Here is a 25,082-nt window from a genome sequence, read left to right on the forward strand (position 1 = left end):
AAGAAAATCCCTTATGCAATTAGATATTGCGGATGCAATAAGAGAGAAATAGAAACAGTTGAGCATGTACTTTTACGTTGTAATTTGCTAAACGACATTCGAGCGAAATTTCTGGAAGTCCCCCTTAGCAACCGGATGGAAGCAAGCTACACTACCTCCTTACTTCTCGAGATTCGGAGATTATTGAATTGACTGCCAAGTTCTTTTATGGTCTTATAAAACGGAAAAATGTCCCTGATCATTCTAATTGAGTTCAATGAGTTTGTATAATTTAATTCAAGGTTTTGTGGTTGGGCAAAATTTTATCTTGCTATAATTTAAGCTCATATAAATAGACATACCTTTGTAATGCTTTTAGAAGTTATTTATTTTCCACAAATTTTATAGGATTGTTTTACCCTAATGGCAACTGTCTAATATTTTATGCCAATAAAAGGTATTTGTTGTTGTTGTATAGAATGGGAGGGACTTGGCTTGACAGCAGCACATGTAAAAGGGATCTAGGTGTTCTGTTTGATCACAAGCTAAACATGAGCCTGGAGTACGATGTGACTGTGAAGAAAGCTAATGCAATCTTAGGATGCATTAACTGAAGCATTGTGTCCAGATCACGGGAGGTGGTAGTTTCGCTCTATTCTGCTATGGTCAGGCCTCACCTGGAGTACTGTGTCCAGTTTTGGGCACCACATTTTAGGAAGGATGTTGACAAGCTCGAGCATGTCCAGAAGAGGGCAACCAGGATGGTGAGAGGGTTAGAATCCAAGTCTTATGAGGAAAGGCTGAAGGAGTTGGGTATGTTTAGCCTGGGAAAGAGAAGGCTTAGAGGGGACATGATTGCAGTCTTCAAATATCTGAAGGGCTGTCATGTAGAAGATGGAGCAGATCTAGTCTCTCTTGCTCCGGATTGCAAGACTAGATCTAATGGGTGGAAATTACAAGGGGGTCGTTACCGGCTAAATATCAGGAGAAACTTCCTAACTGTAAGCACTGGAACAGGCTGCCTCAGAAGGTGGTGGATGCTTCTTTGCTGGACGTTTTCAAGCGGAGGCAGGACAACCATCTTTCAGGTATGTTGTAGGGCTATCTTTTGGCTATGCTCCTGCAGAGGGCAGGGAGGTGGACTAGATGCAGGCAAAGGCAATCAGGCCGCATATGCAAATGACCTCTGTGTTCCGACTGGCTATTGGGGGGAGAGGAACAGCAAACTGTTTAGAATATTGGAGGTGAGACTCAGGCAATACAGTCAGTAGATAGAGACAGCTTCTGAGTGACACATCACGGAGCCAACTGATTTGGGAGCATGTGGAATGTTCACAAAGTGCCACGACCAAAATACAATTATATATAAGGAGAGATTGTGAAGTGTAACCTACAAGTCAGCCCTGCTCCTAGCTCTGGACTAGCATTCTGTTAGTAACACACCAAGACGACGCACAGGAAAGAGTTTCCTGCTTTTGCCTAAAGCAACTGCTTTGCATCTCCTCCTCAGAAAGCCACCTTTTGACTTTCAGTGGGGCTGCCTGTGCCTTATTGATAGTAAATAAAATAATCAGTTCCAGAAAAAAGGCAACTACCTACATTATGAAAGAGTTCAAGGATCAGCTTGCTCACTGAGCTAGACCTCCTCTCTACTCTTATGACAGACCCCTACTGTTTGTTTTACTGTGAGGCAGAGTTTCCTGCCAAAATTCTTTTTAGTTCCCTGCTGTGACTCAGCAGCCCCTAGAAAGACTTTGACGTTGTAAAGTTCAATATGAATTAACAGTTTTATTTAACAGGCATGGCTGGGTTAGGGATAGGCAGGAGATGAGAAAGCTGAGGTTAATTTTGTTGTATTTACAGGTTATAATATTTTTAACAAACTACAGAATATTGTTGATGCTTATTTTCATAAACTCTCAGTTCTTGACAGAGATATTGTTTTGCCTTAGAGTTTTCTTCACAGCAACAATGTGTCTTCATAAAGACACATTTAACTAACATAGTTTCCTGGAGGCAGCTGTTTCTTCCTGTACTTATTTCCCTCCCTTTGAGATTATAGTGTTCCTTTTGACTCTGGAAGTGTCTAAGACCATTTCCTTTTTCACAAACCCAGGGTCCTTTCAGAAATAAACCCACTGAACAACTGAGTAGAAAATACTCTCCAGTTCCTAGAAGCAACATTCCTTTTCTACTTGGCTAGACTGGCAGTTTCAATACACTGACCAATCTTTTCTGCCAAACCTGATCCTCAGTTCTTGACATTGTGAATAAACCGTTTTCAGCTTGGTTGACACTTAGGCTAAAAGTTCCTATTTTGAACTTTTCCTCAGATTTTATAATATACAATAAGGACAAGGAGTTGTGTCCCTACACTTTCCAAGTGACTTTGTCTGATTCCTTCTGACAGACACACCAACTCAAACTGTCTGGCTACTGACATGGCAGAGATGAAAAAATGCAAAAAAGACCCTTTTTCCAGCATTCAGCTGCTCTTAAGTTCTCCTTAGCTGGCATTGATCAATAGGTGGTGCACACTGGCAGCAACCTGTCGATCAAACTGTGTTTCTCCCAGCTCTCTGAATTTGATGCACTAAGCATCCTGTTTTTGGAGGTCAGTTGGTCATAACTCCCAGTTCATGCAGATAGTTCCAACAGCCCATCAAATCCAAACACCAGTGCCTAGGCAAACTGGAGTTTGTTTTCATGGCAAAAAAGAAAAGAATGGCAAAAATGAGAGTCAAGATATGATGACTAAACCAAATCTGTGATCACTGTGACAAACTGGAATTTAGTGGCCATCTGGGGATAACTACTTTAGGCAAAGTGAAGGTGTATTTTCCTGTATGCAATCTTGGTGTGTTGCTAAAACAACCAATACAGAGCCAGAAACAAACATCATTTTGATTGGATGTATCAGTGTATACCTATTGTCAACTGCTGCCATGATTATATCAGATTTTTAAAAACCCGAAGTGGATGAACATTACTAACATTTGTGCACCATACACTGTCTCCCCTCACTCCCCAGTTACTTCCCAACAAGGTATTTTACAACTCAACAAGGTATTTTACAACCAGTTACTTCCCAACAAGGTATTTTACAACTCAGTTACTTCCCAACAAGGTATTTTACAACCCGAAGTGGATGAACATTACTAACATTTGTGCACCATACACTGTCTCCCCTCACTCCCCAGTTACTTCCCAACAAGGTATTTTACAACCCAGATTTTAAAACATGGGGTGCTGCTTCCTGGGAGTGAAAATGTTCTGCGTCCATACCACGCCACTTTCTCCAAGTCCTTCCATCTACCAACCTCTGCAAGTAACAAAAACCAGTAAAAGGGACAATTTCTAACTCTGACTGTTGACAAAAAAACACTTCCTTTCACTAAACCATCACAAGTTTGCCATTTCACATACCAAGAACACAGCAGAACTTTCCCAGTGTTATCTGTGTGTAATTTTGCAAGTTAGACAACTCCTGTTATCTAACCATTGTGGCCTATTTGTACATTTCCTTTTCAGGGTGGAGGACATTTTTGGCAGCCAGAAGAGGGAAAACCCACATACACACACACTCCAGTGCAACAATCTGAAAAAAAAGGAATGTGCCATCCCAGCATTCTTTGTGAAACAATTAACACAGCACCAGAGACAGTGCTTGAAATTTTTACTGACAATGGAGTCAGCGCAATGAACAATCAGTGGCCCAGGTGCTGAATCTGGACCCCACAGGTACTCAAAATGTCTGCCCCCAAAACATCAGCTGTTTTTCCCTTCAAACATACAAGCTGAGACAGGCATAAGGATATTTTATCTCCCTCAAAGAGAGCAGAAACAGAAGCCTGAGTAAAGTCTCCTTGTTGTTATTTAATATTTATTTATTAGAAAACATACATGCTTCCTCTCTAGAAAGCTTCACACCTCAGCCTTGCATGTATATCTTGGCACATGCAGCAGTAAGTATGCAACAGCCATGGTGCCTACCTTTTAATCCACATCCAAGTACATTCCCTGTTAAACACTACTTGATGAAGGGGGAAAAGAGGGTCATGTTATCACACATTTCAAATCTCCTTATTCAGAGACAGTTTACATTTCCTGGTTCCTCACCTTGGTAAGTCACTGTCCATGTTCTGCCCTCTGAGGAGATTTGGGAGTGCCTTTTAAAACATTGTTAATATTGTTAATATGGTTGTGTAGACATACTAGAGTTGTCATTAGGGATGGATGGCCTAAAATCTACCGTATCAGAGCAAGTGTGGCGATGAAAGCTTGGCTCTGCTCCCATCAGAATGCTCTTCAGACCAAACACCTGAGTTATGGGAGATCTACTCAGCCTTTCAAGAGGGCTGTAGTATCCATAAGACTGACTAGGCTGAAGCCTAGGGGCCCCTCAGGGGCAAGGGGGCCATCCATTTTCTTTTTGGTGAGGCACTGTTATTTTCTCTTCACAGACAGCCCATAGAATCGCTGGTCTATAACTACTGATAACTCCTGGGTTGTAGTCTCTGCTTTTTGTCACAAGTCCTTTAAAGATTCATCTCCACTTTGTTCTGCAGTATTTTATATATATATATATAGTGAACAGAATTGAGGAAACCCTCAAAATGGATATAGGGCTACGTACTGCAGTCTAAAACCTACCGTACCAGGGTCAGGCTGTCAGCTGTAGCGGGGTAAAAGACTGAAATACCGGAGGGGCCTCAAAATACCTGAAATCCTAGGGGCCCGGCCATGGGTTAATACAGCCCTGCTTAAGCCCCCAGTATTTCCACCCATATTGGCTCAGTTGGGGAGTTAATTCCTCTGATGTTTTATAACCTATTTGATTCTATGTCCTCTTTCATGTACAACAAAACACCTCCCCAAACTTGTCCCTCCTTGTTCTGCTTAAAGAGCTTATACCCAGGGATGACTGTATTCCATATATTTTCCCCATGCCACCATGTTTCTGAGATAACTACTATATCTAAATTGTCATGAGCACTGAACAGTCCAGTTCCAAAGCATCTGGGATCTTGGATACCTGGAGTTTACATTAGAATAACCCATTCATTTCCATTCCACATTGGACCATCCTTCCAGGCATAATTTTTTTTGTACATAGGGCAATCTGGTTTGGGCCAGACCATCTACTTGTCATTCACAGCCATTACCAGATGCCTGACAGGGGTGGGACTATATATGTCTCTGACTGATATCAGTAGCCTCTGACACCAGAGATGGAACTTTGCATGGGATTCGCTACTTCAGCTTATCACTCTTAAAGAGGAGGCTGGTTTAGGACAGATTCCATTGATCATAAAGATCTGGATATCTGGGATTTTCCCTTGTCTTTAGCAGAAACTGGGGTCCACAGGTGGTTGGGTAGGAGTTAAGGACTCCTCCAACATCTTGTTACTACAAGGAACTGGGTATCTGCTCTGAAGAACCTACTACAGCCTAGGTAGAATGTATTTCGTTGAGTTAGTTCAACTGTACTGCTTTGCTTTTTATTGCTGTGTTCTTTTGTGAATTCTCCCTCTTGTATTTTGTACATGCTAGACTGCATGATGCTACATAGTTGGTTATAAGGTATTTTCTAGGGTTCCTATCCTGTCATTTCATTATTGCTCTAGTACTGCAGAACAAGTATAGCTGCAGCAGTCAAGCATTGTGGGAGCATCTGCCCAGCACTGAACTGCTGCCTCTCCAGTCCGCCTATGTGGGTTTTTCTCTGCACCCACCTCCAAGCCCATGGGGCCTTGCAGTGAGGATGCACTATCTCAGAGCTTACCAGCTGCTGTCCTTTATACAGTTTCTATTTCCGGGACCTGGCATTACGTTTTATGGCACACATGGCCTGCCCGACAAAGTGATATTTATGTCAGATCCGACCCTCGTAACAAATGAGTTTGACACTTCTGGCTTAAGAGGCTTCATAACACAATGAAAAAATGCATTAACCATATGCAAAGCACTGTTCCAACCATTTTTCAAATTGTTCGATGACACCAAAAAAGTGAGATTAAACTGAAAGGCAAAATAATTCTTGTTTGCAATACCTACATCTGAACATCAAAACTATATCGGGTGAGGGGGTGGATGACACATTCTAGTACAGTGCCATACTAATTCAGCAGTCACCTTATTTCCAGCTGTTCAAGGAGGAAAAGACCCCCCCCCCCCCAATTCTCTGTTTCACCCAGCAGGTAAAATCCCTCCTTCCCACTCATCCATGAGCAGAAACAACTTATACCTGAAGAAGTGTCAGAATTCCCTTTGTACAGAAGCCTCACAGAGTGCCACTTCAGAACACCATGGTAGGGGCAGGGGGATTGGGGAAACACAGCGAGAACGTAAAAGCTTCAGTGCATATAGTTGCTCCACTCATGCGCCAGTTTGGATCATGTTAGGACACAAAAATTATCAGAAGATATCTGGCAGACAATATTTCACAGAAGGGCTGGATTACCTCTCCCCTGTACCAGGTTGGAAAATTGTACATCACAAGTGAGGAATTCTCCATTTACCTCACAACAGATCTGCATACCAATCTATTACTGGCTGTAAAGAAGTAGTATTCACTCCAGTAGAATGAAGAGTAGTTGGGAGGGGCTGTGGCTCAGTGGCAGAGCATCTGCTCTTATGCAAAGCAAAAGGCCCCAGGCTCAATCCCCTGCACCTCCAGTTAAAAGATCAGGTAGGAGGTGATGTGAAAGACCTCAGCCTGAGGCCCTGGAGAGCCACTGCAGGTCTGAGTAGACAATACTAAGTTTGATAGATCAATTGTCCGATTCAGTATAAGGCAGCTTCATGTGCTCACGTGAAGAGTGCAGGCTTTTCCAGCCTCCGCCCAAAGCTACAATTTTTTTTCTTTGAAAAAAAGCTCCTGCAAGCAGAACTATCCCATTGTTTTAATCTTATTCCCCCCCCCCAAAGAAACTTACATAGGATATAAACTGACTTCTTTTCGCCTTTCTCTTTCAGTTCTTTAAAAAAATTCTTATTTATTTATTTTGTAAAAACATACAATTTGTAATATAATAGTAACAGTGTCAACAATAGCATAACAGTGAGATACATACCTAAACCCCTATGAGATACATACCCTAACCCCTATTATGAGAACTAATATAGAGTATAAAGAGTATAGATTAAACTAGATGAGGTTATTGGTGTTAATGTTACATTAGAGAATAGTTAAGATTAGGGTGTGTTAGCTTTAAAATACCTCAATTGTGTGTTCCGTGTGGATTGGGTATATTTTGAACATTGGGTTGTCATATATAATGTTTGTCTAAATTTTTTTTAAAGAATTAACCATTAACCATTATAGAATTAACTGTATTGTACAGTTGGGGTAATATGCTTTTTGGTGAGTTGGGGTATGCCTTGATGATTTTTTCAAGGTTTGTCGGTTCTCTTTGGAGTATTCCTGTTTTTGCTAGCTATTCCGTTAGGTTTCTAAGCTGCATATATTGGTACCAGGGTGTTTGCTTGCCTATTTTTTGGTCAAAGTTCTGCTTTTCCTGAATTTTACCTTTGAGTACGAGGTCTATAGGACGTCCGAAGTCTACGTTTTTCCAGTCTTCAAAGGTGTTTGAGGTCATGCCTGGTTGAAACCAATGTTGATATGTAAAAGAAGATAATTGAGATATTCCAGTGGGGAGGAGTTTCTTATTTACAGGGGTCATTTCCTGCAGGAGCTCACAGGAGCGGAGCTCTGGCAGTAAGGAGCTCAGGGGGCGGGCACATGCAACAAGCCCCACCCCCTGCTCCCAGCAGCCCTTAGTCGGGCCACGAGGAGCAAGAAGCAGCCAGGTAAGTGGCAGAGCCCCCCCCCCGCCCGCCTTCAGGTACAAGCTCTCCCTCCTCTATGAGGGCAGATCTGCACGTTCCCCCCCCAATAGCAATCCAAAACAGTCCAATGGAGCCTGAGCAGTAGGTGTTGCCTTCCGACACACTTCCAGTGATTTCAGGGTATGTGGCATATGCAAATAAGTTATGCTAATGAGCTCCTGCACCTCTTTTTCTATGAAATGACCCCTGCTTATTTAGATCCCATATTTTAATTGATGTTGATAGTAGTATGTTGGTTTTGATAGATTTCGGTCTGTGGTTGGATTTTATCCAAAACATTTCTTGTAAATCGTATGGCACAGTCTAGGTTTGGTCTATTTGCATCCATTGTTTCTGGTGGTCTTTATATTGCATTTGAATGACTTGAGATACAATTGCTGCATGATAGTAGGCTCGTAGGAGAGGGAAATCTAGTCCACCTAGGTTGGAGGGTCTGTGTAGTATATTGTTGTTGATTCTTAATTTTTCCCCGCCCCATAGAGTGTTTTGCCATGTGTGTAGATCTTTTTTAGTGATGAGAATTGGAAGAATCCGGCAGAGAAATATAAATGTAGGGATTATGAAGCTTTTAATAAGGTGAAGTCTGTCTGAAAACGTTGTAGAGATTTCCAGTTGTTGAGATCTGTCTTTGTTTTAGTGTGTAAAGTGTGGTAAATGTATTTAGCTAGTTCTTTTATCTTTAGTGGTATACGTACACCTAGGTGTCTCCAAGATTCTGTTATCCATTTCAATGGATACTGTTTTTGTAATTTTGCTGATGTGGATTGGTTGAGATGTATAGGGCATATCTCAGATTTAGAGTGGTTGATTTGTAGGCCTCAGGTGGTATCAAATGTTGACAGTGTTTGATTTATTCCTTGCAGGGAACGTAGTAGGTTTGAAATATATAAAGTAAGGTCATCGGCAGTTCTGTGCCATAGGTATTAGGAAAGATTAAATCCCATATTACTGACATTTGTGGAGATTTCATGTAAGACCAGTTTCAGGAGATACAAGGGAGAAAATTGGCTTTTTTGGGGGGGGGGTTTGCGAAATTTTGTAAAAAACTAAAATATATCCAATAATTTCTTATCAAATCTAAACATTTTTACTGCTTTAACAATACAAAATGCACAATGTAGTACACAGTTAACATAAAAAGTATACAGTATGGCATATCTATGAAATTTAGAGGCATAAATACCTTACAGTGCATCTGAAGAAGAGTTACACCCTTCTGGACTTAGAATAGCGGAAACTCTGCTTAAGATGGCACTGTTAGTTCTTTACAATCAAAACTATGAATGTGCACAGTACCAGAGAGAAAGAACAGCAGAGAAGCACCCTATGCTACCTTAGCTCATGGTCCATTTTTGCTACCTGAGAGAAAGGAAACAGAAAGCACAAATCTTGTAGTAAACAAAAGACAGTCTCGTACAGTCTCAGAGGGACTACCAGCATATTTGGATAGAGTTAACATTTGTAACACTGAAAACACTGAACTCTGCATAGCATACAGGCATCATATGTACAACTGATGGTGGAAAGTGCCATCAAGTCACAGCTAACTTATGGCTACCCTGTGGGATCTTCAGCGCAAGAGATTATCAGAGGTGGTTTGCCATTCCTTCCTCCACATCATTATCAGAGGTGGTTTGCCATTCCTGCATCCACATCATGACCCTGGTATTCCCTGGTGGGCTCCCATCTAAATACTAGCCAGGGCCAACCCAACTTACCTTCTGAGATCTGACAGGATCAGTCTAGCCTGGGCTACCCAGCACAGGATGTACAATTAATTACATTTTAATAATAAGAAAATGTGTTGTGTGTACAGGAATTGCTGATATCTATACACTTTGAATGTGTAACACCTTGTCTTAAAAAGCATTTAACTCATTCTATGAAATATTTTTCTTTGACATCCCTCAAAGTTCTAATTTTTCCATCAGAAATACAAAAAGCATCCTAATTTTTAAAAACCCAGAAAAAATTTCTCCCACACTTTACTGTTCCGTCACCCACTTAAAATGGTACAAAAATTTAAAATTCCAGATTGATCAAACTTGAAAACACATTCCTAAATAATCACTTACTTCTATTGGCCCCCTATGCCATGCCAAGTTACACTGTCCATGAACCGAAGAGCTTGTCACCTGGTTTCTTCAACTCATGATACACAAGGAAATCCAGGTTAAAATTATCACTCTGCCATGGAAACTCACTGGGGGTGTAAGCTGCTTTGGGGAGGAAAGTGGCATACAAGTATCTTAGTATCTAAGGACATAGCTCTTCAAGTGCAATAAGGCAGTGCAACTTGTAACCTTGGGAGGCATTACACAGTGTTCACTTAAAAGAACTTGGATACTTACAAGAAATCCCAACAAGTATTTAAAAAGTGGCTGTTTGGAGAGATGCAGATCAACTGACAAGAGTCAGAGGGAGATTTAATACTCCATACAATAATGGCATACTCCTGTCTTAACTTTTTCTCCCAAGTTATTTTGCTACATTGGCAGGAGAATCACTGTGTCATTTAAGGAAGGAAGGCTAGCAACAAACCTATTTACAGACCTTGTAATCTCTTCCCTAAGAAAAAATGCTCCAAATAGTACTATTTCCCCAAACTTTAAGGGGGGAAAGCAGTGCCTTTTTGACAGCACCAATTACATTACCTTAATTTCCACTCTCCCCTTAGACTTATTTGCATGCCTAGCAACCAATACCTCTGAAGAAAGTGATAAAGAGATCTGAGATAAATGGAGGGCAATATAGTGACCGTATATCAAAGGCACTCCTTTTCCTTCTGAACATGTCACGACCACACAAATATGCTGTAACTAAATAAAATTGAAAGGAAGGAAGAAGGAGTTTTAAAAGCACAGGAAAACCACAGGAAAAGGACCCAAAGATGCAGGCAAGAGGGAACAGGGACTAGGAAGAAAAAATGCAAGATAATTCCACCACCACCCTGCCCAAAGTTTGGTTCTCACTTCCTACTCAACAGTGCCCATCTTTTATTTCCACACAATGAGGAATTTCAGACAGACGATATATTCTGGAAGAGGAACGGTTCCCAAATGGTTTCTGGTCTGTCATTTCAGACAGAACCATTTTAGAACCGGTTCCCTACCGGAATATATTTGTAATTTCCGACACAAACGCTTCTGTCCCGTTTAGGAAATGGGGCTGAAGCATTTTACCTGTCAACCACTTCCAAGTAGTCTTCAGTTTCCTCTCTCGGTTCCGATGCGCTTTTTCCCGCCGTTTTTCGCCCGGCCGAGCGATCTCCGGCTTTTTTGCTTTATAGCGTTATGGTGCTATAGCGCTATAACAGAACAGCAGTATATCAACCCCACTGGAATGCCTGGAGTGTTTTGTTATAGTGCTAAAGCGCTATAAAGTGAACGTTCCAAAAAAAGGCGGAGATCACCCGCATGGGTGAAAAACGGCGGAGGAAAAGCTGTGCAGTCTGAAATGGCAAACCGCTTCAGAGCCAGCTCTTTACCGGAAGGGGAAAGCCATGTGTGAAATGGCAGCCCTATACCGGTTTACTCCATGACGGATCAAAAATGGCTTCAAAATGGGTTAAAAAGGGTAATGTGAAATTCCTCACATTCCCACCATATACAACACTTTCTTAGCAAAGAACCTGTGCTTCTGTCACAGGAGATTTCTGCCAAGTTTACCTGCACAGTAGAGATCAGTCTGTTAATGCCCTGACCCCACCTGCTGAAGGAACAGTTTGGCATCTAACAGGAGTAAGTCCAAGCACCCTTCACTCTAACAGCATCCAAAAATCACATGTTCTGGGTGCTGCCTGGTCTGAAAAATGGTTCTGGTTTCACACACAATGGATGCCAGCAATCACAGGCCAGAGACATGTCTGGGCAGAGATTCTGCAAGGAATAAAGTCATGGGTCTGTCTGCTAACGACCCTGTCTCCACCTTAAAACCATACACAATGGCAATAATGGGTCTCCAGGAAAAGACATTGTTTCACCTTAACTAAGCAGTTCCTCACCTGTCCTGATCTTTCCTGATTTGTTTACCATAATTATGGGACCACTTAACACCTTTCAGCCATCCCCGGCAACTTCCCCTTCTAACAACAGAGGGTCGTTAAGCACCTATTAGCTCCATTTATGTACAATATCCAGATGGTTGTCAGTTTCCTGGGAACGCTATTCAGCATTTCCAACACACTGTTTTACTTCCAGCTAATCCCATCAGCATGCCCTCAGGTAGCATTTTGGCCTGTAACTGGACAAATGCAGCTCCGTTACTGTGTGTCTGTCCTGAGCACCTACTGACAGTTCACCCCCACATTCATTTGGGTTCCTTTCCATCTTCACAGCCTCTTCTCTGTGGACTTCTGCACATCTGGACAGGCAGCTATAACCCTCAACAGCCTATTATTCCCGCTCACCTCTGTATTTCCATTACTTGTGTAACATGTGTTTTATTTGTGTAGGCACGCATTTTATTACGATTTCTTTTTAATAAAAACAACCTTTTTGGTTAAGCAACTGCCCGGTTCTTTTCTGGGAGTTTCTAAGAGGCAAAGATCCTCGTAAACGCTGGTATCCTATTTCGCTTGTTGCTCCCCTCGCACAAGCTTCTGTCTCCATCACTAATTCACTCCAACAAAAACAGGAGACACCCCCCTTTGGGCAACCCATAGCATTTGGGGTAACAAGTCTGGAGCTTGTGTCAGGTTTCAGGAAGCTGCAGCACTTCAGAAAGCAAACCAGAAGAGCAGCACAGTGCGGGAAGGAAGTGTAAAGGGTACCAGCAAAACCGCAGGAGTATGCAAAGTGGCTGGCTTTTGTATGCAAGCTTCCTGATTGCACAGATATTTCCCAGCGCATTGCCACACTCTTCTAGATTAAGCAACAAGTGCTCAGTGGCGTCTTGCTGCTCCTATGCTGGCACACAGGACAGGTTTTTTCCCCAGTCAGAAGAATACTCTGGGAAGAGATTGTCTTGATAACTCGATGCCTGGAGAGGACTCGTCAGCATTTTTATCGCATTTTGTTCCTGTAAGAACTATCAGGAAGTTCTGGACTGAGCAACTGTCAGACCTCAAATCACATGGCTGGTTTGAATGGCTCCCCTGGGTGACAGATGTGACATGAATGAGTGAAGGGATGCACAACAAGCACACACAATGTCCTAAATTCAATCCTGGGAATATCCACAAGGGAGATCAGGAAAAACAAGGCTCGGAGAACTATTCAACTAGAGGGACCACTAGTCTTTGAATCAGCTCACCCTCTTTCTGAGAAGCATGGGAGGAGCCAAGCAAATGACTAGGTGCCATGTTAGGAAACCCTGTGCTACTCTACTACGATGACGCATGAGATAAGTGGTATATTCCAGGTGTTTTTTACTCACCTTTTAGAAAAGGTTTGCTACTGCAAGATGGAAAGAGGAGTGCATAGTGTGTTGGGAAGGGGAGGCCAAGAGACTCATTCTTTTCCTCTCTTATCATTAATTGCTTTTGCCCTTGGTTATATAAACACTTCATTCTAAAGGTTGCTTTGGCAGCGTGTTTGTGCAAACAAACCCGTTGGATTGGTGCTCCTAAAGGACTTCGCATGTTATCAACATGCTAACTGAACTACAGCAGCTTCTGCTTCTGGGGGTTTTCAGAAAAGGGGGGGAACACAAAAGGCGCTTGCTCTTGTGTACGCGAGCCGGTTCTTCATAACCTCACAACTGAGGCGACTGATGAACCAACCTGCGCACCAAATCCCATGTCTTGCTCCTCCCCAACTGCTTACTGCTGCTTCTAGCTGGTGAAAAATGTTAATTCGATGTTAAATGCACCCAGCAAGAGCAGCCGAAAGAGAGGAAAGAGCAGGACGCACATGGGATTCACTGTGACGTTCGTCTGTCAGTTGAGTTGCAAAGTCAAGCTTGCAGCTCAGCTGAAGAACACGCTGTAAATCCCTTTGTTGTATTACATCTATTTTCCGCCAAACACATATAACCCTTACATTTCCATGTGGACAGTTAATTGCAGGTTTTTAGGGAGAAGAGGAAATAGGGTTGCCAAGTCTATTTACCTTGGCGGCAGGGGAGCCTCGCCGGGCTCCGGGAGCCGTAGGTGATGCGCTATGTCGATCTCGTTGGGGGCGTGGCCCCGATCATCAGAGGGAAAACCATAGAGTTTTCCCTCCGACGATCGGGGCCACGCCCCCAACGTGATAGACATGGTTGCGTTACCTCTGGTGACGCAGCCACACTGCGCTTCGGGAGGCGGAGTTCCCCCCGGGGCCCAATTCCGTGGTGGCGGAAATCGGGCCTCCAAAGCAGGGGTTTACCCGCCACTTGGCAGCCCTAAGAGGAAAAGAGAAAATTCACATACTGTGCAGAGTAACTTTCCTTCAAAGACAAAGTCCCTGTCATGATCTGGATGCAGACCACTATAGGAAGAAACTGAAACTTGTCATTTTGTGGTAAGACCTACTTTTTGCATCGTTTCTAATTTTTGTAATCCCAATCCTGCTGCAATCACTTATTAGACATCTCATGCTATTTGCCTGCATTGTTTTACACTGGCTAATTTATTTTATTTTATTTACTTCCAATTTATACCCCGCCTTGCCGGTAAAAACTGGCTTGAGTCTCAGTGTGAAAGGCAGGCTATAAAGTAAATAAAAGACCTGCCAAATAAACTTTCCCCTTACTTGCCTTGCCTTCTCTGACACTTTGCTTCAGATACAATGGAAGGCTAACAGCAGGAGGGAGCTGCAGGCCCAGCGGTCCCTTGCCAAATCTCACCTCAGCCCAGAAACTCGCAAAATTAGGCAACTCCTTCCTCTGAAACAGAAGAATTGTACCCACTCTCAGCTTTTAGAGATGCATTCTATTTAAAAAATTTAAATGAATGCAAATACACCCTGGCCTACTTTATATGACTAGTGTATCTGTTGTCGGGTGGCCAGTCAGACTCTGGGCTGGAAGATCTGGACCTGGCGTTACAAGCTGTGGCTTAGGTTGAGTTGATTGAAACTGAATCCGATGAAAACTAAGGTTCTGTGCCTAAGTTGTAGCAGCCCGAGGTTAGGGATCCCAACCTTCGATGGGGTGCCTTTGGTGCCAGCGCTGGAGGTTAAGAGCTTGGGAGTGCTCTTGGATGCCTCCTTAACTATGGAGGCCCAGGTAGCAGCCACTGTTAAGTCAGCCTTATATCATCCCCGGCTGATTAGGCAGTTGGTTCCCTTCCTCGAAGTCAATGACTTGGCGACAGTGATCCATGCTATGGTCACCTCAAGATTAGACTACTGTAATGCTCTCTACATGGGGCTGCCCTTGACCCAAATCCGGAAGCTTCAGCTGGTACAGAATGCAGCGGCCAGGCTGTTGCTGGTACTCCCCATGCGGGAGCACATCCAGCCTGCACTGGATGCACTGCACTGGCTACCTATAGCGTACCAAATTCGTTTCAAGGTGCTGGTGCTTAAACCCTTTATGGTCAGGGACCTACCTACCTGAGGGACCACCTTTCCCCACATGTTCCCCAGAGAGCACTATGGTCAGGGTCTCAAAATCGTTTGGCCCTCCCTGGCCTTAAGGACGTCAAGCTGGCATCGACTAGGCCTTTTCAGTGGCGGCTCCAACCTGGTGAAATGAGCTTCCGGAAGAGATCAGGGCCCTGTGGGACCTATCACAGTTCCGCAGGGCCTTGAAAATGGGAGCTCTTTTTTTTTAGGTAAGGAGCCGCACTTCACCATCTATGCCCTGCGCCAATATCAGTATCCAGCCTGAGATTGCTGACAGTGGAATCGATTGTTGACTGTATATTTGTTCTGCTTAGTATGTACTCTGCTCTGCTACTATTGTACCGCCACCGCCATCTAAACTGTTTTTTTAAAGTAATTATGTTTGTGTGTTTTATGCTGCTATTTAAATTGTTGTTTTATCTGTTGCTATTTTTATGTAAGCCGCCCTGAGCCTGCCTCGGCGGGGAGGGTGGGGTACAAATCAAAATAATAATAATAATAATAATAATAATAATAATAATAATAATAATAATAATAATAACAATAACAACAACAACAACAACAAAATGGAGATGCCTCTACCACAAAGCCATGGCCCCTTCCCTCCTAAGAATGAAGAGTAGCCCCCTCCCTGGCTGGTGGTTACAAATAAAGAGGGATGGGTTTGGAAGCACCGTTCAAGTCAGATCTTCATATGCTCTCTGACTCCAGCCATTAATGATCCTATTACTGTCTACCTAGACCCCTCTGCAGCCTATTTTCTTAGTCACACCAGGGTGTGACAGAATATTAGGACAAAGATGGGAGGAGAGGAATCCTCTATTTAAGGGGCTCCTATCTCACAGATCCAATCCAGGACATGGTACAAGAGGAGCAGATTACTGATGGAACCATAATAAGCAAAGGTAAGATCCTGCAGCGCTTCCTGCAGAACTGTCAATGCCAAATTTTTAAAAAATAAATAAATCAGGATACAGCGTGCGAATGTATACACTTCTTTGTCCGCTTAAAAGATTTACACTCCATGCTCCCTAAAATCTGACTGAGGCTGTTCTATTTTCTGGCACTTGGGAGTATAAAAGCTTCTGCTCAGGACAAATTACCTTTTAATTTATCCTGCACGTGAGATATGCAAAAGTGGGTAACATTCCTACCTGAAGCCGTTTTCTTCCAGCAAAGGAAGGTGCACCTTGAGGTGGCAATGCTGGGAAAGAATCGTCCTTCTTGAGACCCTGCGGAACCACGGACAATGAGAATGCACAAGACAGGGCTAGAGAGAATAAGGGCTTGACAGGATAAGGCAACTTTATACATTCAAATAACAAGCTGGACCTATTGGCTAGTTCCCGTGACAAACAGCAAACTTCCCCTGTACTGGTCAAATCTAGGACACTTTTGAAAATTTTTTAAAGGTAATTTTCCCCCCCAAATATGCAAGAAATAAAAATCATATTCACGGACATTCTCATAGCAGAGTTGCTAACCACAAGGAGGGGGGGGAATTATCTTGCCCCTTTAGCAAAGGCTTAATCTGTGGAAATGGGCAGTTGAAATGTTTCCACTGCATGGAGGTAAATTCCATTTGGTAAAAAATATCCCATTAAGACTCTGTTAAAGGGAGAGGACTTTTTTTTCCAGGCATCTGGCAATGTGAGCTCATACAGCAAAACAGGGTTGAACTGGGAATGAGAAGACTTGAGTTCAAATTCCCAACTCATCCCTGAAGTTCCCCGGACTGCATTAGGCCAGTCAGTGGCTCACATAGGGCTGCCAGGTCTGGGTTCGAAAATACCTGGAAACTTTGGGGGTGAATCCAGGAGAGGGTGAGGTTTCAGGAGGGGAGGGGCTTCAGCATGGTACAGTGCCATAGAGTCCATCCTTCAAAGTAGCCATTTTCTCCAGGGGAGCTGATCTCTGTCAGTTGGAGATCAGTTGTAAAAGCGGGAGATCTCCAGGCCCCACCAGGAGGCTGGCAACCCTAGGCTTACACGATTGTTGAGACAGTAAAATGAGAATACGCTCTTAACTGGACAAAGGTAGAATGTCAATGCAATACACAAAACTTTAGCCTGTGACCAATGTTCCCTCTAAGCTGTGGAGTCTTGTGAGCAAAAATTCTACTTCGTGAGCTACTGGCATTAAAGTTGTGAGCGAGCGATTTGGCTGCTGCATAAATTAGTTTGTTCTAGAGCCCTCCTTTCTGAGCTGAGACAAAAATGTGTGAGCCGGAGGCTAAAAAACTATGAGCTAGCTCACACTAACTCAGCTTAGAGGGAACACTGCCTGTGACTGGTGTGAGGGCCAGTTTCCCTCACCTGGCTATTCAGTCATTTCTAAGTTCAGGTTGAAGGCCCAGTTCCAAGGCCTTCCCCTGCACCCCAGCCTTTAAGTATCTTCCGCTTCCCTCTAGGCCTAGGAGTTTCACAGTATCCAGGTCTGTAAAACAATACTGCTCTTTGACTTCTCTGCCAAGTGCCAGACACCTTAGATGCATGATACTAAAAATAAAAACATTGTTGAAGGAGCACACCTTTATCCGAGTCAACTTAAACATGATCTCCCTGCAGACACAGCAAGAATCTCACACAAAAGGATTTCCAGAAAATATGCCATTCTCAGAGCAATGCAGAAAAAGGGGGGGGGGCACACCAAGGCAAAACGAAGGTGAGAAGATAAATGGTGCAAAGGAAAGAATCATTAATGACTGTATAACTCCTACACGTTTCACGTGCATCTTCGTCAGGGGAAATCTATCAAAATAGTACAAATGTTAAAGTATATCCAATGGGGCACTTTCCCTGTGGGCATTGCTGCGTCTGTAGAAATACAAAATCTATGAAATATTTTATCAGTCGTACAGACAAGAAACAATATTACCTTAAAGATTTCACAACTTGCAACAGTGATCACGTGGTCTATGCAATCTCATGTGGATGTGGGAAACTGTATTTAGGCAAGACGAACAGACCTCGTAAATTAAGACTCTCTGACACAAGAGTAATATATCACATAAAAGAATTGGTGCTCCCCTGGTAGAACATTTTCTAGAGCACAATCACAAACCCACAGACTTTTTGGTTTGGGTTATAGTTAAATGTAAGAGACAGGATGACGGAATTCTGTAGAGGAAAGAGGCTGAATGGATTTTGAAACAGGGAATTCTACCCTAAAGGGTTAAATGAGAACATCTCCTGGCAGACACTCATGTAGATAAGAGCTAAGACATGGCCAGACACCTCACTCTGCTGAAAGGTACATGTGGGAAAGGATCTAAAAAGAATCTTGAAAGTTGGTATGAATTTTAAACAATTTAAATGAAGAATTTCATGTGATTCTGTAATATGTAGTGGATGTTACTGCTAGTTCTGTTGTCTTAATATAAATAATTTTGTGAATTGTACTCTGTACATGCTCTGTGAAAATGTCCTGTGTTTTATCAATATGTTTTAATTGCTTTTGAAATGTGCGAAATATACTTTTATATTTGTATAATTTTGATAGATTTCCCCTGACAAAGATGCATGCAAAAAACACTTAGGGGTTATGCAATCATTAAAGATTCCTTTGCACCATTTGTCTTCTCACCGCCGTTCTCAGAGCAGCCAAGCCATTCACAACAGCTACTGCCAACAAGTTGTTGCTGCTGTTACTGTTAATCCTGCCAGGCCTGAGTGTCTGTAGACAACTTTGCTTACTTTGAGATCTCTGAGGCTGTAAAATGCTCAGTGGCCCAAAGTTAATCACAGCCAGAAACCACGGCCTTCCAAGAAGCTTTTTTTAAAAAAAGGATCAAACAAGAAAGCAGCAAACTAGTTTAGTAGAAAGAAGATGAGCATTCAGACACCCAGGACTTTCAGCCCACTTCCCACACACAATACAGAAGTCCCCCAATGCAAACTCATGTTGAGCTGTATTCACTTCCTCTGTGCACAGCAGTCTCCTCTGCCAAGATCTGCTCGGCCTGCTTCATATAAAGTTCTTTTTGACAACTCTCAAAGACAGGGGAACTGCTAAGGACTGTGAGCCCATCACTTCACTACAGCATCCAACCCCCAGCGGGCACACCAAGCAGTGACATGGCAGACCGTTTCTGCACAGCACTCAGGATAGGTTTTTGCTTAAACAACCAAGGATGGCCCCAGAGGCGGGGGGGGGGGGGAGGCTGATGCCTGGATTCCACACCGATGCCAGTCGGATCCAAGTTCTGCTCCTAAAAGAGCTGCCAGCCCCACCGGGGGCTCAGCTGGCTCCCAATTTGTCAAGAACACCTCTCCTCTCCCCTCCCTTTTGTTGGCTGGCATACCAGCATCTGTACCAAACGGGATTAAACCGTGATAACCTTACTGATTCAATTCTTACACATTCGTTTTGTATTTTTTATATGTATATTTTTAAATGAACAGTGCAATACCTATAACATGTGGAAATTACATAGAAAACTACAATCTTTGCTTTTTCTTGTATAAAAATCCAAAGCCTTTGAAAAATTCATCCATAAGAACTAAGTCCTTATATGCAAAACGTTCATCAAATGGGAAGTCTTCTTAAGGAGGAGAAGATACATTTCACACCTCATTAAAGGTAAAGGTTCCCTTGCTTGAAAGCCAGTCGAGTCCGACTCTAGGGTTGCGGTGCTCATCTCCGTTTCAAAGCCGAAGAGCCAGCGCTGTCCGAAGACGTTTCCGTGGTCATGTGGCTGGCATGACTAAACACCGAGGCGCGCGGAACGTTGTTACCTTCCCACCAAAGTGGTACCTATTTATCTAGTTGCAATTTCTTGCTTTCGAACTGCTAGGTTGGCAGGAGCTGGAACTAGAGATGGGAGCTCACTCCGTCATGCGCCAACCCAGGTCTCGAACTGCTGAACTACTGACCTTTCACAGCCTGCAGTTCAGCGTCTTAATCACTTGAGCCACCGCAGCTCCCTTCACACCTCATTAGTGTATCCTAATTAGAAGAATGTCAGATCCCACTGACACGGAAGCCAGCATAAAGCCGTGTTTCAAAGATTTTTTCAGAGCAGGAAAAATTCAGGATACAAGCATCATATTTTGCACTATTAAAAACATGTCAAAATGTTAAACAAGGCTACATATCCAACCTTACAGTGTTTTACAATATTTTACAGAATTATGCTTACAATTAATAGCAGCAATTTAAACATGAGAACTTTCTCTGATGCAGCACCCTTCCAGGGAGGCTGGTGGAACAACAGACTCCCATTGCAACTATTTGAAACAAACCCATGAATCATTGAAAACCGCTGGAAGGTCACATAACAGACTCTATCAGCATCCTAATGTATTTATCAGGGGGGCACTCAAGCCAAACCATTTGCCCACCTCCACTCTTAACAAGGAGCTGCAGTGGCTCAAGTGGTTAAGACGCTGAACTGCAGGCTGTGGAAGGTCAGTAGTTCAGCAGTTCGAGACCCGGGTGCCACACGATGGAGTGAGCTCCCATCTCTAGTTCCAGCTCCTGCCAACCTAGCAGTTCGAAAGCAAGAAATTGCAAGTAGATAAATAAGTACCACTTCGGTGGGAGGGTAACAGCATTCTGTGTGCCTTGGTGTCGTTCCGTGCGCGGCCACATGACCACGGAAATGTCTTCGGACAGCGCTGGCTCTTCGGCTTTCAAACGGAGATGAGCACCGCAACCCTAGAGTCGGATTTGACTGGCTTTCGAGCAAGGGAACCTTTACTCTTAACAAGCATCCCAAGGTGCCCCCACAAGATGCAAGGACCACAAACTAAATAATTACCCATATCAGACCACTCCATTGAGAAAAGTCTGACAGCTTCCTTGTACAGGCAAGCTCCTTAGGTTGGAGGCCAGCACCTGAGGCTGGAGCAACTTCCTCCTGTGTAAAGCAGGAGTCACCCCATCACAGAAAGCATCTCTGGGCCACTTCTTAAGAGTCCATTTTAAGCAGCTAAAGATCATCCCTTAAACATCAGTTCTCCAAAGACAGACTTTGGTCAAAGTACTCCCTTAAAGGTTTATTAACGTTTTTTTGGCAAGGAACAGATGACAGTATCGGGCAGGGGAGACTGAGTGAGCATGAGCTGCAAACAGTTCCTTGACAGTGGTTTCTTCATTACGTGGGGATCGTCACAATTTTAAAAGCATGCTTTTTTCCCTTTAAAGCAACACAGGAGCAAGGGTGCTGACATTACAAAAGTTTCTAAAATGTTAAGTGGTGTGGGGAGAAAAGCCTTTTCCTTCTCAAACTCTAGCTCACCCAATGAAACTGATTCACAACAAGGGGAATTCTGGCAAACAATGAACACATGTTTTAAGAGAATCTGCTGCCACAAGATGGGGTGGCCAAACTGCAGCTCAGGAGCCACACATGTCTCTTTCACACATATTGTGCAGATCCCAGCAGGGCGGCTGGGGAAGCAAAGAGGAGGCATGCCTCCCCAATCGGTCTTCTCTTCCCCAGCCAGAGATCCCCCCCCCGGGTAGACTTGAGGTGGGGGGGGGACAGAGAAAGAAAGCAACTTTAACTTTTAAGGTGTTCTCAAGGACACCCACCCACCCCCCATCAGCCAGCTTGGAGGAGCCATTTGCCTCTTCAAAACCCCTTCTCCAAGCCAAGCTGCTGCAGCAGCAGTGGTGGCAACGGACTTGGAGATACATTTAAAGTTAGAGGCTCCACCCATCAGCTTGGAGAAGGCATTTATCTCTTTAAATCCCTTCTCCAAGCCAAGCCAGCTGGGGTGGGTGGGTGTTGGAGAACACATTTAAAGTTGCTTTCTTTCCACCTCCTCTCTCTTTCTTCCCTTTCCTTCCTCCTTCCCCATCTATTTGCTTTCTTTCCACATCTCTTTCCACCTTTCTTTCTTTCCCTCTTTCCTTTCTCTCTCTTCCTTCTTCCTTCATCTATTTGCCTTCTGTTTCTTTCTCTCTCTCCTTTCCTTCCTCCTCCTCTGTCTCCCCATCTATTTGCTTTGTTTCTTTCTCTCTCCTTCTTTCTTTCCACCTTTCTTTCTCTCTTCCTTCCTTCGTCCACCCCATCTATTTGCTTTCTTTGTTTGTTTGTTTCTTCCTTCCTCCCCTCCCCATCTATTTGCTTTGTTTCCCCCTCCCTATCTATTTGCTTTGTTTCTTTCTTTCTCGGTCTCTCTTCTTTCCTCTCTCCCTCTCCATCTATTTGTTTTTGTTGCCTCTCTCTCTCTCTCTTCTACCTCTTTCACTCTTTCTTTCCACCTCTCTCTCACTCTCTGTCAAATAAATATCATTGGAAAAATAATTATCAATATGTGTTTTTACCCCTTTTGTTTTTATTTCTGGCAGTCTCGTTTACTGTTAATAAAAAGCAAATTTGCATATTTTTCAATTAAAACGTGTGTCCAATATTTGTTCATCTCTTGTGGCTCCCAGACATCTGATGTTTATTCTATGTGGCTCTTATGTTAAGCAAGTCTGGCTACCTATAAAGTCGCTTTTAAAACTGATTAGAAAAACTCATGAAGCTAAATGGGACTTCCATATTCAGAGACAGTTCACTTCAGAATACCAGACGGTTTACTCAAAACAGCAGAAGACGTTTTTCATGTCCTGCTTTGAGTGTGCCCCAATACATAAGCTGGGAAACAGAATGCTGGGAGGACTTAGTAGACCATTGGTCTGACCCAGCAGGGGAAATCCTGTTTTCTTACAACATCAGTCAGCAGTGTTAGAGTCAAATGACTCTGGCCCAGACAACTGCAAAGAGAATTTTCAGACGCTAATTACCTTTCAAGGTATACTTCTGGCATTGCAGGCTAGGTAAAGAACAGTGCTAGAAGGAATTGCTCTACAAGCTAAGTGGTTGAAATTAATGTCTGTTACTATAGTACAACTGGGTGCACCTCGTAGTCAGTGGCAAAAGAAACTCAATGTGTAATGATGCCGGTAGGCTCACTAAAACACCTCTCTTTGATCCTGCTGATATTTAATTCTGCAAGCCCTCACGGAAGTTTCATTGAAAAAAAAGTTTGCTCCAAACATCCATACACAGATGCACCCCCAGCCAATCAGGATACACCTCTTGCGCAGACAGGATTCCTTGTAACAGAGCCCAGCCATGGAGTGGGACACCATATGCGCAACACATGTAGCAGTTACAGATTAATGACATGGTATGGAACAATGTCATGAAAACGCATGCAGAAACGGGCAAGCCCCAAATCAAGTGGAAGATCTGATTAAAGGGAATGCCATGCTTGCATTGCTAGGCTGGATCTGAGTTCCAGCCCACAGAACCCTGTTCAAAATAAACTAATCAATCAAGACTATTAAAAGAGGGAAACGCATCCAACTCAACAAGCAGGGAAAGAAATTCCCAAACGGGCAAAGAAAATTATGTGCCGTTTCCGGACCCCAGTGCTTGGGGAGAAAGACCCTGCAGTACAAAGCCCAGCTCCTTTGAATGCCTTTGCCAAACACTGCCCATGTAAGGACAAAAGCCACCTCCAGAATCACGATTCGGCGCTAAGGCACCCCTCCCCTTCGACAGCCACAAAGCCCCCTTGCAAGACCCTCCAGCTTTCCCAGCAGGACGTGGCTCTCCTTGCCCAGTCCTTGTGGCGGGTGAGAGCAACCGGGCACCGCTGCAAACTTTCCAAACATGGGTGGGGGAGTTTTAGGAAAAATGGCCGGAAAATAGCAGAGAAATTGATGGGACCCCGTTTGGCTTTTACACTGGCAAATATTAAGGGGGGGGGGCACCAAAAGCATAGAGAATGGGCAACAGTCCCCCTTCCTCCCATGTCTAAGGCAGCAATCATAAACACATTTTTAAGGACTAAGCTCCCTTTACTTCCATGTAAATACGCCTAGGCTTGTGCAGTATCAGTGCAATAGAGACGCTTGTTAGGATGTCGCTCAGCTGACGACGGCCGAGATCTTCTCTCCAAGTGCAAACGCATCCCTACCCCCAAAATCCAGCCCTTTGTATTCTCGCTCCCTGGGGTACTTTCTCTTTGTTGCGTCTTCGCACCGATTGCATACTGGGGGGAAAACCGCCCAGGTCGTCAAACCCCCCACCCACCCCTTTACACGATGCCCTGGCCAGGACCTCGCTCCTCCACCCCACCTTCCGAGAGCTGTCTTCCCACCGGCGTGCCCACCCTCGCAACGCGAGAACTTTGCCAGACGGACCCGTAGAGCGTCGCTTGGGGCGCGAGAAGGCAGGCACCGCGGCCACCGCTGGCTCCTCGCTGCCTTTACCACATCTGGAGAGGCTTCTCGCCCAGCTGCGTCCCCCTCCCCGCCGCTTCACGCACAGCAAAAGCGCGCTGTTCTGCTCGCCGCCCCCCTCGGGCCTTTGTGTTTGCCCAAGTCAACGGAGGCCCGCGAAACAAGGAAGGAAGGAAGGAAGGGTGCCCTTACCTCCTCTTTGCACCGCTCAGCCCCGCAAGGAACACTTTCCCACACCAGCCGAGGTACACCTTCAGCCTGTCCTTCCACAGCCTGGCTCGGGAGCACCGAGAGAGAGAGAAGAGAAGGCAGCTTGCCTACAGACAGATGCGTCTCGGCCAGCCGGCCGGCAACTCACTCCAGAGCACCACCAGGCAGCCTCCCCGCCCGCCTCCTTCCCCGGCCAGCCCCAGCCGGACCGCGTGCGCGCGCGCAGCCCCAGCCCCAGCCTGTCCCGGCCCACGGGGCGGAGCCGACGAGGCGCTTTGCCGCTGAGTCACCGCCTGATCCGGAGGAGCCCGGCGAGCGCTCAGGCTCGGCCGACCTTTCTTTGTTGCTGGAATGAGAGCGAAAGAA

At 44.3% G+C, this 25,082-nt stretch overlaps 1 protein-coding gene across 2 annotated transcripts in view; it reads right to left on the minus strand.

Annotated features, from left to right (window-relative positions):
- The window catches only part of FAM107B (family with sequence similarity 107 member B), a 74,760-nt gene extending 50,027 nt beyond the window's left edge, over positions 1–24,733 (minus strand). Inside the window, exon 1 of one of the 2 annotated variants that reach the window (XM_015412286.1) lies at positions 24,699–24,733. The gene's annotated coding sequence lies outside the window, so the exon portion shown is untranslated. Of the gene's footprint in view, positions 1–16,474; positions 16,524–24,698 lie in introns of those variants that run through there. The other variant, XM_015412285.1, reaches the window with a different exon arrangement.
- Positions 24,734–25,082: the final 349 nt, after the last annotated feature.

This window comes from Gekko japonicus, unplaced genomic scaffold, assembly GCF_001447785.1.
Source record: "Gekko japonicus isolate JY-2015 unplaced genomic scaffold, Gekko_japonicus_V1.1 scaffold3168, whole genome shotgun sequence".
NCBI lineage: Eukaryota > Metazoa > Chordata > Lepidosauria > Squamata > Gekkonidae > Gekko > Gekko japonicus.